Source organism: Portunus trituberculatus, chromosome 37 (assembly GCF_017591435.1).
Source record: "Portunus trituberculatus isolate SZX2019 chromosome 37, ASM1759143v1, whole genome shotgun sequence".
NCBI lineage: Eukaryota > Metazoa > Arthropoda > Malacostraca > Decapoda > Portunidae > Portunus > Portunus trituberculatus.
This window is the reverse complement of record NC_059291.1, coordinates 3,719,852-3,726,686: the sequence shown is the minus strand read 5'-3', so window position 1 is coordinate 3,726,686 and position 6,835 is coordinate 3,719,852. Positions and strand designations below refer to the sequence as shown.

Here is a 6,835-nt window from a genome sequence, read left to right as displayed (position 1 = left end):
CCCTTCTCCCACGTCCCCTCACCGTACTCCCTATCATTACACCTCCCTATTCCCTCACTCTTTTTCCCATTCTTACATTCCTATATCAAGTCTCGTACCATGTCCTCTTCCTCTTCCCTTTCTCAGCCATCCCATTTCATTTATCCATTTCTGACTGTCACTCTCCTCTACTCTCGTATCCCACTCTTTCTTCTATTCACTGTCATTAATTTTTACTACTTCTGTTGTCTCCTACCCATTCCTGTACATCTGTTCTTACTCCCTTCCCCCTTACCACTTTTCCCTATGCTTGCCTACCCATTCCGTGTTTCACCTTCGTTATCAACCTTCATTCTCTTCCCCTGTCACTTTCCTGCATCATTCTCTCCAATGGTGCTGTCGTTTAAAAATGTCCTTTGTTCCTTTCCAACACCGTCTCTTAACGCAATCCCCAGTCCACCGTCCTCGTCCCTCACCCGCCAGCGACTCATGTTTATCACTAGTCCGCTAATAGCCACGTGAGGTCAGCTTGTCAGGACTTAACGCGTCAGGGGGGAAACAAGCAGAGTCAAATCACGCTTGTTTTCCGAAATCCACTCCGTAACACGACTACTGCTGTCTCTCTTTCTGTCTTTGTTTTCTACTGAACGTCCTCGTCACTGTAACGAATGCTGCACACGAGCTGCTCCTGTCCAACTAATGCCCCGGTCTCAGTTTCGCGTCTGTTCTCATTGGGTGCGTGATGAGGTGTGCCTGTATAGCTGCTCTCCCTCTCCTGTGACTAAAAGGGCTGCAATTTGTCAGGCTCGTGTAAATGTTCATCATGGACACATGCACGCGCGTGTACACACACACACACACACACACACACACACACACACACACACACACACACACACACACACACACACACAAAAAAAAAAAAAAAAAAAAAATGAAAATGTATGTATTTTGGTTTAACTGGAAAACAGATAAAACATAATTGTTCAAAAATAGAGAAATGCGTATATACTTTCCAAAGCTTTAAAATGTGTAACGCTTTATAATATTTAGTTAATTAGTTAGATAGTTAGTGTATCCGTGAGTTATGTAACAATGCCCTAAATTATCATAACTAAACATGATTCTGCATTTGCTGATGTGCATGACTAGATGCATGTTTTAAACATATTTAGGAAGAGTGCACATTCACAACTTTTTTTGATTTTGTTTTTACGACATATTCATGAAAAAGAAACGTTGATATTAGCATTACCTCTTATAGGGGGCCGCCGTGGTGCAGCGGGACCGCGCGCGCTTTGTGGGTCCCAGGGTTCTCAAGCACACGGGCTCGAATCCTGGCCACGGTCCGAGGTTAGGAAGGGCATCCACTCGGGGTAACGGTTCCCAAATGCCAAAACTATAGTCCTCCTGACTGCTCTGTCATGAGGCACCGTCCTAGCCCTAAGATAATAGGGGAACCGGACATAAACCGAAAAAAAAAAAAAAAAACAGCATTACCTGTTATAGTTCTTAAAATCTTAATCTATTCACGGAGAGAGAAAGAGAGAGAGAGCATGTTTAAGTACATGTATACTGAAATATTTCACCGTTTTTTTAGTGCAAAATTACCATAAACCTTACGTACGTATTCAAGTATATTTTGCTAAGAGAACTTTTATTACCTTTTTACATTTGCAGTCATTGAAAGTGTTAGTCTGTCTTGACCTGATCACATTAACAAAGACTCACGCTGCTTCTTCACTTCACAAGCCCATGAGTCACTTATTCATTATTCACTTATTCCTTCAGTTAATCAGCAGAGTCCAGACCTTCCCCTGGTGATGGAAGTATGCATCACTTAGAGACTCCGCCACTCTGGAACAGGAAACACAGACACGACATGGCAAACCTACGTAGTCTCACATCAAAACAAGTCGTTCCATGCAGTGTACTCGTGGATACCGTATTTTGCGCCATAACTATTTTCAAAGATGATCAGCCGGTTTATTAAAAGAGTTTATCTTGTTAATAATGAAGGGTTTTTTTTATTTGCCCTGATAACAGTAAAAGGATCTAATGAACGTAGTTTAAGTGTGGCTACAAGTGTTTCAGATTATTATTACCGATAAACTCGCCTTCTTATGACTCCATTCGAGTTCGTTGCTGGGGCGTCACGTCAGTCAACTTTATTCATTCGATTAATCAGTTTGTCATTTATTCTCGTGTATCTTACTGACTGTGATGATGATAATAGAGATGATGATGATGGTGATGATTTCTGAATTGTATTATTCTTACTCTCATCATTAGCATTAGCATTTTTTTTTACTTCTTTTACATCATTTTTATTGCTTATCACGCAGCACCATTATAAAATGTTATTCAGAACTTCACAATATTTCCATACTTCAAAGTTCCACACTTACACATGCTTCCCCGCCTCACAAACAGATTATCTGCCACGTATAAACTATATTTTATCCTATTAACGTATTTCTATTGACAAACTTTATCCTGTCCCACTAATACTCCTTCGTACAAGCAACATATCACCCCAGTACCACACTTCCTCCACGTGCAAACTATATCCAGTACCATAAACACACACTTCAGCCACGTAATCACACTGCTCCGCCACGCACACACGAACCAGCAATCGTTCGTGTTGCCCGTGCTCAGGAAAGAGGCATGTTAGTTGGGGTCGGCCTTCATGAAATCTATTTCTGTTGATTGCGTTGCGGTATGTTCTCTTTAATCCACACATCTCACCGACGTGTTCTTGAAATACCCTTTGCTCCTCATTTCCCAAAGCCTTTGTCTCTGCTTGTTGCTAGTACTCCTGTTATTAGTGGAGGCAATGAATGTCATCTTACAGCTTCACTTTGCAAGAAAGATGCGTAGATTAAGCGTCTTTTCTGGTTTGCTCATTGTGGTGTTTTTATTAATGCATGCAGCGCTCCACAGACTGTTCGACACGAAATTGAATGTCAATAACTTTAGTTTACGTGTCTGTATGCTACTGGATTTTGCTCGAGTTGTTTGATATTTGGAGCTAACATTGATTACCAAATTATGTTTATATTAGATCAATTACCACTTTATTGTCCTAAATGTATAATGTTTATTGCGTAATACAGTGTTCTTTTTACAACTCAGATATAATCGGAAAGAAATGTGTTTGCGTATCAGTCATAAAGTGTTCCTAAGTCTACTTACTCATTGAATATTCATCTTGATTTACATCACTTACACTCGCTCACTTCACTGGCCCTAGAAAATGTTTATTTCATCCCCACATGCACCTGTCTATATTATGCATTCCTCGTCCTCAGTATTCGATCAATGTTGTTGTGCTTTTCGCTTTTCACCTTCATAACACGCTGTGTTCGTGACTGCAGCGATGAGGATAAAGGCAGTGACGTCAAAGGAGTCACTGCAAGGCGCTGACCACAAAACGTACTTGATCCATCATTTGAATTTCATGCGCTCTGTTTCTTCCTAGAATCATGTCAAATCTGTTTTCCAGCTTGATGAAAGTCTTTTATCAATATGAAATGTCAGTACCTTTTAAAATTCAATTTCCCTCTTGATTTCTGGCACATATCCAAAAAACGTCTCCATTATTTTTACTTCATCCTTCCTTCCTTTATTTCACCCTGATGACACCATTGCTGTCTCAAATCTCTAAAGCTTAACTCCTCACTTAAACCTTTGTTAAAAACTCTACCTTCAATGATTTATGGTTTATCTGACTGGAACAAACAGAACTTAGCATTGTTCATCGTCTCAAAAACTCAGTTTCTCCCTTTTTCATCTTTTTTTTCTGTTAAACTCTAGAACTCCCTGCCTGTTTCTGTACCATGTCCTCTTTCCTGTGACTGACCTCCTTCAAGAGAGAGAGAGAGGTCTCATGACGCTTATACTCCAATATTGGACGGTTGTTTTTAGCCTGTTAGGGAACTGGCACCTTAGTGGGCCTTTTTTTCTTAGTTTTATTACCCTTTGTCGGTGCTCGTCCAGTATAGAAAAAGAAAAAGTTACAAAAAACCGCAGTGATTACTGTTAGAAAAGGTTGGTTGACTGGTGGCGCTGAGATGATTTGGCCTTAACATTCACTTTCCATTCACTAATGAGTCTCCTCTTTTCTCCCCAGGGTTGATTGGACGTGTCATTCGGACTAAGCGGGTTCAGGTTATAGTTCATTAAGGGATTGGCAGCTTCAGCGTCACGCCAGGTATAAAGCATATTGTTAGTTTAATGGTGTTCTTATTTTTCAAAATCACGTCCGTCTCTCTTTGGTGGATGAAACATTTGTTTTATCCTTTGGTGGACAAAATCTCATGTATTACTTTTATTTCAATGTTATTCATAGTTTTGACCTAACCTAACTTAATATCACCCACTTCTCACATACATAACATCTCAACTGATTCTTGAAACACTGACTTTTATAACTCGTAAGCACATAAGAATGTAAGGGAAGCTGCAAGAAGTCATCAGGCCTACAACTATCAGTCCCTGTGTAGAACCTGCCTATCTGTCACTTACTACCTACCAATCATCCCACCCATAAATTTATTTAATCTTCTTTTTAAAGCTCCATATTGACACAGCTCTAACAACTTGACCACTGACTCCATTCCATTCATCCACCACTCTACTCGTATTTGAAATTAATTCCTTCCTGTCTCTTTTTTTTTTTTTTTTTTATCTGTTCAAGCTTGATTTTTTTTTTTTTTTTTTCCTATGTACGTACATGGATTATTTTAAGTGCTCAAGAGAAGCTCTATTTGCGCCAACTGACCCCAAGCACTTTTTTTTCATTTCCTTATGTAAGTGTATTCCTTCAGTATACTCTGTTATTGCTAAGTGGAAACTCTAGTGGTATCGTCCGCTTCAGCGAGACAGCGTGACTCTGAGTCAGTCCCCGCTGTCATCTCTTGCTCTTCACATTCATGTGTGATGAAAGACTGTAGATATCTGGAGAGTTGTACTAGTTTAACGTTGATATATCAGATGAAATATTTATGAACTAGGTTAATGTGTAATATAAGGCAATGGTAAACGGAATCGTCGAGTGTTTCGTTGGTGGTGATCGACGCTCAAAAGGAGGGAGGGAAGGAGAAATACAGTTGGAGTCTTCCCTTGCAGTACTCCAAGGTTGGTTAAGGTCTGTCTGTTAACTGTTAGTTTATTTCAGATGTCTCTTTACCTTTAACGCTGAGATATGTTACTATATCTTTACAATTCTGGCCGCATGTACACAAATTAGGCTAACTTGTGTTATAACTTAGAGTATGTATTGACTGTGTTCAATGTTTAACTGTTATGTGGTGAGTGACTGGCTTGTCTAGCTCGCTAAGTTTTTCAGTCAGTCAGCCAGTCAGTCAAGTGGTGTTCTCAGTGGTGACTGGTATATGTGATTCCTTAGAGAACGCTAAGGAATCCGGAGAAGGACGCATCACTAAAGCCAACTTGTTAATGATGGATTGGCACCAAGATTACATTACACAACCTGCTACTTTTTTTTTTTTTTTTGCGTCAGATGAATGAAAGGTTTAAGTTACGAAGGAAGTCGTAAGTACAATTACATCAGTGTGTGTTCACATGGTTTCTGTCACTGTTAATGGTGGAATAGAAGAGATGTATATTGTAGGATGTTTCCATGTATTCTCCCTCCTGTATTACATAGCCAGGTGTCATTCATGGTTTCTTATTCAGTTTCAAGAGAGATCTAAGTTAAGAGACAAAGTGGCAGTTGACTTAATTGATGTTCAAGTGGGCCATATTGCTGTTATATATATTCTTCTCCTTCAACTTAAGAGATCTAAGAGGAAACAATTGTATCTAAGTAGAATTGTTAATGATAGTGTACAAATGATGTATTAAGAAGCAGCGCTTCGTCATGCACCCCGCATTCTCCACCACCCTGGCAGATCAATTATATCTGTCAGAGTCAGGTTTCCCAATCTATGGTGCCAAACAGAAATGTTGCTTCATTCTAAAATAAAAATTGCTCCCTCTGTGAGATTTAACAGAATTTCATCCCGTACTTTCCAGACATTATATCTGCCACGTAGAGAATAAAAAAAAAGGTCTTCATGATGATACGAATATGTTGGAAAAGAGCGCATGTGATTTCATTGCTCCTGTTGCTAAAGTGTGAATTGAAGGGGCGAGACTCTAAAGTGTGTTGGCAGAAGTTAATTTAGGAGAAAGACGCATCATTTAGTTGCAATAGACAAATACCACAGATATAGGTAAATTCCATACATGCAAGGTATTTCTTCAGTAAACAGCGTCAGTAGCTTCAGGGTGTGACAGGATAGATAGATCTCCTGACTGACACTCTCTCATCGTTAAACCTTTGCTGCATTTCCGGAAGAGGTTTTTGTGGGAGCTGCTGCTAAACTTAGGAAAGAAGGAAAAATAATTCATATATCTTCTCAGCTTTACGTGACTGTGTAGTGCTGTGACCAAAACTCAATCGTCTTACAATGTTTTGTTTTTTTTTCAGTCATTTTGAATCTGTATCTGTGGTGTTGTGCAATGTATGTGTATTCTTTCAATGTACTATGTAGAGTTCTCCTAGTATTCGTTTACATACTTTCACAAGTTCATCAACAAGGCACTTCATCAGAAATTTCAGATTCATCGCCTAACCGGCTGGCGGAGGTTATACAAAAGCAAAGGAAGGTATTCAAGTATTAGGATATCGGTAAGTTACTAAGTTTCTTTTGTTTCATTATTTTCCTCTGATATTTTTCCATATCATGAACAGTATTCTTAAATTTTTTTGTATATTAACAAGCTTTAGCTAGTTATGATACTACGGTAGTTCATAAATCAGAAGTGGCACACGCTATTAGATTTA

The 6,835-nt window shown here is 39.2% G+C and overlaps 1 protein-coding gene across 1 annotated transcript in view; it reads left to right on the top strand.

Annotated features, from left to right (window-relative positions):
• Nucleotides 1-5,984, top strand: part of LOC123514027 (orexin receptor type 1-like) — a 94,309-nt gene extending 88,325 nt beyond the window's left edge. The window contains 1 exon segment of the mRNA XM_045271596.1: nt 4,115-5,984. The gene's annotated coding sequence lies outside the window, so the exon portion shown is untranslated.
• Nucleotides 5,985-6,835: the final 851 nt, after the last annotated feature.